Source organism: Agelaius phoeniceus, chromosome 4 (assembly GCF_051311805.1).
Source record: "Agelaius phoeniceus isolate bAgePho1 chromosome 4, bAgePho1.hap1, whole genome shotgun sequence".
Taxonomy (NCBI): Eukaryota; Metazoa; Chordata; class Aves; order Passeriformes; family Icteridae; genus Agelaius; species Agelaius phoeniceus.
The window spans coordinates 42,906,797-42,917,958 of NC_135268.1; positions in this window are offsets into that span (position 1 = coordinate 42,906,797).

Genomic DNA, 11,162 nt, shown 5'->3' on the forward strand with positions numbered 1-11,162 from the left:
TACTTTTGGTGCCATGACTACTGTTCAACACTCATTTTTGATTGAAAAGGGATGTCTGCTGATTAGGCAACCCAATTCTGAAGCTTTTGCCTGGAAAACATTAAACTACTGAAGTAATTATTTACATACTAGGTATTAAAACAAAACCAGCCTGCATTACAAGAGCACTGTTTCACCATGATTGGTTCACTAACTTTTTTTGTTAATAAGCAACATGAGACAGACTTCACATCCATCTTTCTTTTTAATGCATTGATACAGTCACTGACTTTTAAAAAGATTAAAAAAGCTCTTCAGTAAGGGAAGACACAAACAGGTTTTCTATCACTTTATTGCACTAAGTGCAGTTACTATCACAATACTGTCGACAGACAGGCTAAAATAGCTTTTGGAAGGCTATGAGTTTTTAAACAATATGTTACAGCTTGGAAAGGTTTCAGGAAGTTTGTCCATATCTCTGTACCTGAACATATGCAGGCACCTGAAAGTACAGTAGAAATACATCCATTAAAATGTTTTTGAATTTTTCTTTTTAAAGAAAAAGCTGTTTTAAGATTTCAAGTTCATAATTCAATATTTAGGGATCTAGAACTCTGTCTGTAGTGCAGGCACACTTTTAGCCAGAAAAGGTGGATGGAGCTTTTTCCTGCAGTATCTCACAGGACTTAACAATATACATGTACATGCAACTGTTCCTTCTCTGCAGTTTCATAAGTGATTAGGCAGAAATTAGAAGAGGCTTAACCCAAGTGCAGATTATGGCTCCAATTCAGCAAACAATTAAAGCACAATTGTGAGAAGCTAACCTGAGTTTACCTAAAATCTCTACAGAAGCCCTTGAAACAGTTTCTGATGCATGCTCTGTACAGTCCTATAATTTCTTCTGGCAAAACCCACTAAAACCATAACGTCAAAGAATGTGAACTGGACCCAGAGTGAAGCTGTGAGACTGAATAACCTCTGGTAGTCCCCCCCAGGCTCAGTTACACTGGTATGTCTGTGCTTCTAGGAAAGCTCCAGAACCAGGCAGCTGAAACTGGGGCTGCTAACATGCTCCCCTTACATAAAAATGCAAGTGCAAGGCATAGAGTCATACTGACCCTACAATGAGTATTTAAGTGCTTAAAGATAACCACTTGCCTGCTGTATTAGAACAGAGCTGAAAATAGAACACATCATTTGGTATCTTTGCTCAAATCCTACTCCCACGTTAATTCAAATGAGCTTCCTGATCTCACCTCTAGTACCTGGAGAACAGTTGCTCATACCAGAGCAATCAGAGCTGCAAGAAAACTAGTATTCACCAATTCTTACCAGAACATTGCTAACAGTCTTCAGTTTTGGGACAGAAGTAACATTATTCTCAGCCTTATCTCTAAATACTTGTATCAGCATATCATTCACCACTCTAGTTTAGCCTGTCCTGCTATTTTCCTTCACAAACTGGTTTGCAGCTGTCTCAAACCAGCTCCATACAATATAAAATATATGCCTCCATCAAGGCAACATTTAATTCTTAAATCAACTCAAGAACTGTGATTTGCATACAATTCATTAAAATTCATTGGTTTATGGATAATTAATTTGCATTCTAACACTGTTTTAAAAGCATGAACAGTAACATATTAAAAGGCATTGTCATTCTTGGACAGGAAATGTCAAAAGAGTAGATCCTAAGAAGCAATTACTATATTAAAATCAGCATTTCATTTATTGAATGGCATTGAAATTATTCCTATGGAAAACACCTAGTGTTCAGCCATCCTGAATATCATTAACAATTACCCATCTTTCTGACCCTCATTCAATTTCTGTAATCACTTGATGGTATATTGAAATGAGAAAGACTTGTAAAGGCAAATTGGACTGTTATAATCATAAAGCAATCATCATCTATCAAAGTTCTCAAAACTAAAGAGACTGATTTTTGGCTTTTTAATACTGTTTGGTCAGCTTGCTTGAATGCAAAGCAGTAGATAAAACAATGAATACCTGTAGGTGGGTATGCTGAAGTACAGGGTAGTTAACATTGTTTTTCCAAGGTACCAGGTGAAGACAAGCCTATGAAAAAAAGCACTGATAGCCAATTCCCAAGACATTACTATAATTAACTGCCTGAGACACAACCTGTAGACAAGTAAACTGGAATTCAGAATAAAAAGAGTTCATTTTATCCAGGGTCAAACTTGTTCGCAGCTTCTCCAGCTATTGAACACTGAGTGCAACTCCAGTTATTGGCTTTGCATTTTCAGGTTCTCACCAATAACAACTCTGATGAATTTTTCTGTGCTGTGGATTCAATGACATACTTGGCAAAGATGCTGACAGAGAATTCTATCTAGATTAAATAGAGCAAGGTGTTGATTTAAGTATTTAAGGTGTGTCATGCATTTAAATAAAACAATCACAAGAGCATTGCAGAAACATTTTCCTGAGTCTATTTGGGAAATTCTTACCACAGGAAATATATTTTTTTATTCATAGTTGCCTTTTAAGACACATTCCTCACCACATAAGTACAGCCATAGAAAAAGCAGAGAAGAGAGAACTAACTTTGATTTTCTTAAAAGCAAATATTTAAAAATTTTAAAAGGAAACCCTGAAGCCCTTTTGTAATTAATTAGAGATGAAAGAGTCTTAACCTAATAAGACTAGTTCCCTCATGTTTTATACCAGGGTTAAAAATACTAGTGAATTCCTAGAGCAATTTCCACACTATTTCCTATCCTACATTTAGTATTTTACTTTCTGATGTAATTTAATAAAAAGGCAACAGTGAAAGTATAACTGCCTCAAATACAAAATATTACAAAAATTAAATTAAGGTGCTTTTTAGCTATTTGGACATACAGTTTTGGATTAATTTCTGCTGCTTTTCAAGTAAGATAAAAAAGAATATAAAATAGACTTTTATTTTTCTGTTTGCTTGGCTATGAAATTGGATTATTTAATGCATTATATAAGTTAAAAAGCTATCCACATATATATATATATACACACACACTGTAACACATATATAACTTTGTTTCCATTAATCCTAAGAAAACACCTCAATTTTTATGGTATTGAGCAGATTTTAAATCAGGAGAAGTATAGTATGGATAAATATTCCATTTTCAGATCTTTAAGATGGTATTTGAGAGATTAAATGTGAACCTGAGCTCAAAAAGACTTAATATTCAATGTGCTCCCAAAAATGAATGCTTAAACATGCAGTTTTAAGAGAAAATAGCAAGACTTCAAAGCAAAACTAACACACAGAAAGGAAGTGTCTTAAGTGTCATCCTCAGAATTTTGGAAATAGCACCAAGAGGTCAACTGTGACCTAAAGCAAAACAAAAAATGAGAAACTGCTGCTGAAATGCACTGTGCTTTCAGAAAATGCCAAGGATATTGTCAAGACAAGTAATAGTTTATCTGGTCAATTTGTAATTGAAAGATTTCCAGTCCTGATTGTGTCATGTACTAACAGTTCCATTAAATAACTACATCAATTCATAGCCCTAAGCAAGAGTTCAGATGAAGTCCTGAAGAGCACCCCAGGCCACCTAGTTTCCAGAACCCAAAAAAGCAAGTTTTGCCTCTGTTATGCACTGGAGAACCCTACAAGCCTGAGTTCCTGTGAACATCAAATTCCAGACTCAGTGCAGAGTCCTGAATTGCTGACAGTGCTAGAAATTTTATGCTTCCCACTCTATTGGAAAACCAAACTTGGCAGCATACATTATGAAGTCTTATTGCACATTCTACACTTGTGTAGAGAAATATAAACTTGAGATTGATAGCTACATAATGAAAAGGAACTGTTTTCTCATCTTTTCTCCAAGAGTAGGGCAAACAGAATTCTTAAGTGAAAATTTTATTAACTTCTCAATAAGAGGTTCCTCACATATTGAATTTACAGAGGAAGCATAATGAACAAATATCCAGGACAAAGGTTATTCCCCCTGCTTAGACACCAACAGCCAACTCCTCTATGCTGAAAATTTGTGAGTATTTCTCAAACATCACTTTCAGATATTTAGGAAGATAAGCTATCAGTCTCCAAGCTTCCTTTTTTCTCCATTTATGATACATACATCTGAAACTTTTACCCACCTCTCTATTGTTATTCTTCATCACCCTCTCCTTCCCTCAAACCTGAAGCCACATCCCTGGGCTATTGCCACTGTCCTGCTGAACTGCACCTTCTCCACTGGCATCACTTCCTCTTCCTTAAATCACTGCTTCAGCTTTTAACTCCTTGAGAGCAGCTCCAGAAAGCCTCAGGCCCTGGTATTCCCAATTTGCTGTCCCTTCATTTCAAAAGCTTGCTTCATACCATTTCATGGGCTGTTCTTTCATACTCCAGCAATCAGGATATGCATTCCTCTCCTCCATTTTGAGAAACAATTCTTAGCATCTAATCACTACTTTTATACAATATCAATTGTAAGAAATGAAAATAAAAAATGGCAGGAAGAAGAGTTTGTTAGTGGAAAAATGGGGCAGGAACATCGATTTTCACATGCTGCCCACAATTCTTGAAAATGCTTTGCAAGAGACTTTTACAACTGACCTAGACCTCCCCATGAATCCTGCCTCAGGTCTGCTTGGCACAAAGACCTAAACCAACAAGAATCAATTAAAACTGTTCTATTTCTGTAAAACTTGAACTATCTAGAGATAGCTGAGTCATTGCTAATAATTAGGATGGGTTAACAATAATTAGGTTGTTACGCTTTTTTTTTTTAAAGATTTGTTTGTCCATATCTATATTCTTTTTTCCCTATAGCCTCAATCTCTTTCAGCCACCTGCATTTTGTGTTCTTTTCTACCCCTTGCACTACTACCCAGCAAAAAGTAAGTATTCTTCTTAATATACCTCTGACTAATCTAATTTCATTCCATCTGGCAGAGGAAAAACAAAGAAGAAATTAAGTAACAAAATCAACCCCAAATGATCTCTTTCCAGCTCCCCCACCCATTACTTTCAACATTGCACAATGCTGAGAATCAGCTTACTAAAAATAGAGAGCACTTCCCTAGACATGACCATACTTGTGGCTCTCATCTCAAAAGAGTTGTTCTTGCCCGATTAGATTGGCTTATTATGTGATAGAGAGCATGTTGGGCTAGTCCAATCTGTCTCTGACTCTCCTCAGAGCTAACCAGAGAATATTTAAAGATCTGCCCTTCATTGCAGTTAGACTCCACACACCTTGAATTCAGCATTTTCTTACCTTCACGTTTCCCCCTGGAAAATTTACTATTTAAAACCTAAGCTCAAAAGTATCAGAAAGAAATGCCAGTACCTGTGGTATTTCAGATTATCATTTGTTAAAAGCAATAAGATTTGGAAAGAGCAGATGAATGGGAACATCAGAGCAAATAAGTATGATAAAGGTAGCAAACCACCTTATTTTTCCAAGTTCTTTGAAGACAGGAAATTTTAAATAAACTTGGAAAGGGGACTTAAATTTTATCAATTCTGAGAACTTGGCAGCATCTCCCTATGCCAGATGAGGTCACAAATCAATCTCAAAACACTTCTGACAAAGTGTAAATGCCATAGCAGGGTATGTCTAAGTCACACTAACATGTCTGGCTGGCATAACTACAATAGCAGAGTTGATAAGGTAGCAACCAGCTTATCCACTGCATTCTTTTCATGAAGAGGTCATTTCTTCTTTTGTGCTAGGAAGTGAAACAATGCCAAAGCATTCCAGAATTTCTTAAACAAATAGCAGCATCTACCTCCACTTAGAGGTTAACAGTTTGTACTTTTTTGGTAGCTTATTTATTTTCTCTAGGAGATAACATAACACATTAGGAACTTTAACAGACCACCTGCCAGATATATCCTTTATTCTAGAAAGTGAATCAGCTTTTTTGTTACGGTACTTCTAGATTACAATTTCCTTCTCATTTGGTGTGGCCATGGATTGACTTCTTAAACTTAATTTAACACTCACTTCCTTTTAGCCTGAACTGACTTTCAACTCTGTCTTAAGTTTTGGTCTTAAGCCCTGTTCAAGCAATAGGTATAAAATTACAAAACATGACTATATTAAAAAGTCTGCTGCCAGTTTTCCATCAGGTACCTCACTTACATTAAGAGTTTATTATAGAAACTTAATCTAGACTTCACACTAGAGTGAGGAAAGGTGAAATATCCTAATAGGAATGTGATCCTTCTCCACAGTGCTGGTGAGGCCAGCCCTTCAGAGCTGCAGAACTGTGTCTGGTTCTGGGCTTCCCTGTGAAAGGAGCCTTTAACTCCAGAGTGAGGGACTACTGCATGCAGTAGTATCCAGGATCAGAGACAACAGGCACAAACTGAAACATGGAAAAGTGTCTGAACATTAGAAAACACTTTTTTAATGTGAGGGTGAGTGGGAACTGCCACAGGTTGGCCAGTGGGTGTTGCATTTCTGTTATAGAAGAAATTCAAAAGCCTTCTGGATTACATCCTGGACAATTGACTCTAGATGGTCTTGCTAAAGCAGGAGGGTTGGATCAGAGAATCTCCAGAGGTCCCTTCCAACCTCAACCATTCTGTGATATAAGAAAAACCAATTGTCTAAGTTTTTGTTTTTCAATTACTATAGATATTTATTACTCTCTGGCACAAAAATTTAGATCTTTGATTTCTCCAAATAGAATCAGACTCAGATCAGCAGAAACACAAAAAGTAGTATCAGAATCTTGGATGTAAGAATGGTTGGATACTACAGACTCCCAGCATTTAACTTTAGGGAAGCAGCAGATAAGAGTTTGGTCAGCATCACTTTCTGAAATAAGCTGCAGATTTAGAGTGGGAGGAAAAGAACCACTGTATATAAACAAGAGGAAAGAAAACAAGAGACTCAAATGTATTCAAGATTTAGAAGCTCACAACACTGATGTTGTTTCCATAGCAACTAATATACTTGAAAGCAGGGAAAAAACAGGGTGAGGATTTTAAAGAACAGCATCACATACAGATTAAAAGCAGATACTGCCCACCGATGATAATCTGAGGTTTGGATTGATGAAAATTACACATTTTATAACAAGAAGTATCACTTTTTAAGGGAGTCAAGTCCAATGAAACTACCCTACTGATAAAATAAGAGTGAAATAATAAAAACAGCACAGTGAAACACCCCTGGTACTTGACAGCCTGTCTTCCAACTCTTTAGCAGGCTAAAACCAAGACAAGCAATACACTCCCAGTTAATGCAGTTGTGCCTTGGGCACTCATCACTCACTGTCAAAGGTGCTGTCCAATGTTATTTCCTTCATTAGTCAGAATAAATGACCTATGTGACTCCAAGAAAAGACAGGATAAAGTAGATAAGGAGAAACATACATTGCACTAACCTGAATCAGATGATTCAATTGGTTTGCAATGTTTATGTTTTTATATCTTCTTGTCCATGCAGTTGATGGCATTGATATAATTACCCTTTTCATAAAAAAATACAAACAAAGAAGAGAATTTATACTTTTTGAGCTTAGGGAAGACAAAGGAAGACAATGTCAGTTCTAGAAATAATATGTAGTAGTGGAAAAATGCTTGGTAATAAAGGTGCTATAATTCTGCTGGATCAAGGCCTTTACTGGTCTCTTTTGCAGCAAATACTAACAAAAGGCATAAAACCCCTGAAAGAGGAAACCCCTGTATACAATTCTTCCGTTTATCATCACTTCTGAGAAATGCAACAGCATAAACCTCTAATTTAAGTGCTGTCTATGCTCAATAAATGGCTTTTGCATCAGAGGCAGAAAAGCCTTATGAACTGTATATTTCTACACTACATCAGGCTACATCTGATATATAGCACAGCCTCAGAATTTTCAGCTGCATAAAAGTTACTTGGAAAGCAAAATCCAATTTCAAGCTAATTAGCCACATAGCACAGCTGCATGCAGTTTCATCATCACACATGTCCAGGGACACGCTCCAGAGGAATTCTGAGTCCCTAGTGCCAGGCTCCTACCCTTTGTAAGTGACTTTTCAGGAGCAGGATCACAAAGGCATTCTTGCTTATCAGAAACAGGGAACGTCATGGAAAGATCAGTCTGAAGCAAAGTTTCAGAAGGTACTTAACAGCACTCTTGGGATCTTCAGAGCTACGTAGTTAATGTCTATGAAATGAAATGAGTTCAGTGTACTATTTTCAAGTACTTGGTTTGGTGTAATAAAAATTTTCAAGTGTTCTGCCAATAATCAACAGGTAAAGTCAACATCTGCCCAAGACCACTTCAGTTGATTTGTTTCTCATCTGGAATTTCTTTCAAGTACTTTATCTTTTTAGAAATCAGTATCCTAACATCCATACAAGAGGTAGAATACATAACCAAACAAAATCTACAGTAGTTTCCCACATTGATATATTTCAATATTCAAATTATGCAGAAAATTCTGGCACTGGATCGTTAAAATTTACTTTTGTTCTTAGAACAAAAAAAGGAAAAAAGCTTGATTTTTTTTCCACCACAGTGGTGAAAAGGATGTAGGTGGGGACTATAATTGACACTAATTATTTGTAGGAAAGGTCAGGGTTACCTTTTACCGACACCGTAAGGCAGCTGATTATCTGCCACATCTCTGGAACACAGTCACGAATTTGTCAGTGACTAAAAGACAAACAGGCTCTGGCTAGCAATCAAACCTGGCAACGTTCAACAACACAGCACAGCAGATGTCTTTTTAAAATAGGTAAATGGTAAGGCACTAGATAGTGTAATGCTAGATAGCTGTAATGCTGAAAAAACCTTGATAAAAGCTCCTGTTTAAGCACTTAATAGGTGATTTGGCAGTATGAGGTTCTCAGCATTTGAAGAGCTAAAAAGAACAACTATATCACAAAATTCCAACTCAGTTTTGAACTCCCTCAGAAAGTCTTCAGTTTCTACAGGACACGTAATTTAATTTATTTGATACATTGACACCATTTTGAACAAAAACTGCACATAAAAGGTGTAAGACAGACAGCTATGTCAATATATCTGAAAAAGAAAGACTAGATTGGGTTGTTTAAAAATATATAGTACCTCAAAAATTAGGGAATTTTGTCTCAGAGTCTCAGGAAATCCCCCTTTAAAAATTGAAAATTATCATACCATATTACAATTATTATTGTTGCTGAAAAATCCAACCAGAGACCTGATACATATTATTTGATAACTGATTTGTTAACGGGATACTCAGTGCGCCAAGAAAAATGTTGTTTGTTATTTAGTATGTCCCTGGAGAAGTTTACTGAGTGTTAAGTGAAATGAAAGTTCCACCACTGAAATCCTCTTACTGGCTTTTCAGGGAGTGGAGTTTACAGGGATGAGGCAGCCCATTTCCAAGAAGCATTGCTTCAAATTTTAGTCTCAGAACCACGAGAATGGAACAAATCCATATGCCCATGCACTCCTACTTAACAAGTTAGCTTTTCCAAACAAAATCCATAAATGAAACAGTATAACAAATTCAGTGAGACTTCACTGTGTGTCATTTTGGCTGTATACGTTATAATAGCAAAAACCCCTTGTTTTGTAGTGATTACCAGTCCATAATTAAGGGTATGTATAAACTTAATTTTTTTGGAGTAAAAAGAGTTCATTTACAGTTATGCTATGCAGTTCTGCAGCAGCCAGTTTAAATGCCATCAGCTCCAGCTTTTGCCTACAGGTACAGACATTCAGCAGTCAAACAATGCTGAGAGACTGCAGTGGAGAAGACTCTTCTTGATGCTGAGGAATGCTACGTCCAGGGGATCATAACACTCATCTGGGTATTTCCATTCTCTGAAATTCTTTAAGAAATACCACAAAATTTCATGCCAAAGCAGCAGTTCTGGGGAAAATTTCTGATTTCCTCAGATGTTTCAGGGTCACATTTCTAAAAATGAATTCTGATAGGGAAAGAAATCGATCACTTGGGCTCTCCAGATAATGGTAGTTTTGATTAGTAAGAGTTTAGACTAGCAAAACAGGGAGAAAGATAATTATGCAGACTGGTAGTCCTGGTGCATAGCAGTTGTCAGCTTTCCTTCCTTTTTTGCCCAAGAACACTGCAGAATTGTGCTGTTCAAGCTTCACAAAGCACACCAAACCCTGGCTCCTGGTTTTGCAGAAGTTAGTAAGCAGTACTTTGCAACATGATACTTCCCAAGGGAAACACCAAAACTTTTCTTAGTTCTCCTCACCGGAGACAGAAGGATATTTGTGAATCAATCCAAAAGCATTTTGAAGCACAAGTGTCAATGACTGCAAGAAGCAAACTGAAAAAAACCTAAACTGCTTTTAATTTATCACTGACCACCTCTCGCTGACAGTGCTTTGCTCAGTGCAAGCCACAGGTCTCTCATGCTTATCAGGTAGAGTAACTACTTTTAATTCCAGTGCAACCACACTAAAGCTTAAAAGCAGAAGGGTTAACAAATCTTTCTGACTGACCACAGAGCAATGGCCCAGCATGACACTACTGTTTTGTGACAGGCCTATAACTTTACCCATAACTAACTGTAAATGTCATGTTTTCATCTGGTTTTTGCTGATTGTATCTGAACAAGGAGGATGTTATTATGTCTTCTCTCCTCGAGGAGTGAGAAAACAGGACAAGAAATATGAAAATTCTAATATCCTTTCTGAAGGACAATCTTTTATTTAGGAATAGAAAGATGTCTCAGTGCCAAAAATAATAGAAAAACCTGATTTAAAATTCAGAGATGGCAACCAGGATGAGGGTGCAAGGTCTCTAAAACATCTCTAGGATTATAAAGCTGGCTGTTTTTCATGCAATTCACCACAGTCAGGCTAATCTCAGTAATACTCAATTTACCAATCCTATGAAAGGGTTTCACTAGATGTGCAAATGTATGTATCTACAACATACTTATAGCTGTCAATGTCTGGAACTCAATTTTAACATTCATTCAACCTTTTTTGTGTTTACCTAGCTAATATTAAAACATCTCAACTTTTCTAGAGCCAAAGATTTTCAATGACTTCAAAGTGCCTGAAGCTGAAGAAAATCTGAACAATGTTAGAACAATGAAGAAGCCCTTCAAAGATAAAAATACTGCCACTTTTGAGGTAGGTAAGCAAGCATAGACAAGCAACTCGCCCCCAAATCATCTAATGGGCCAATGGCTACAACATCAAGAAATTTTACCTTCCTGCTTTTTTCACCATTTTTCTCT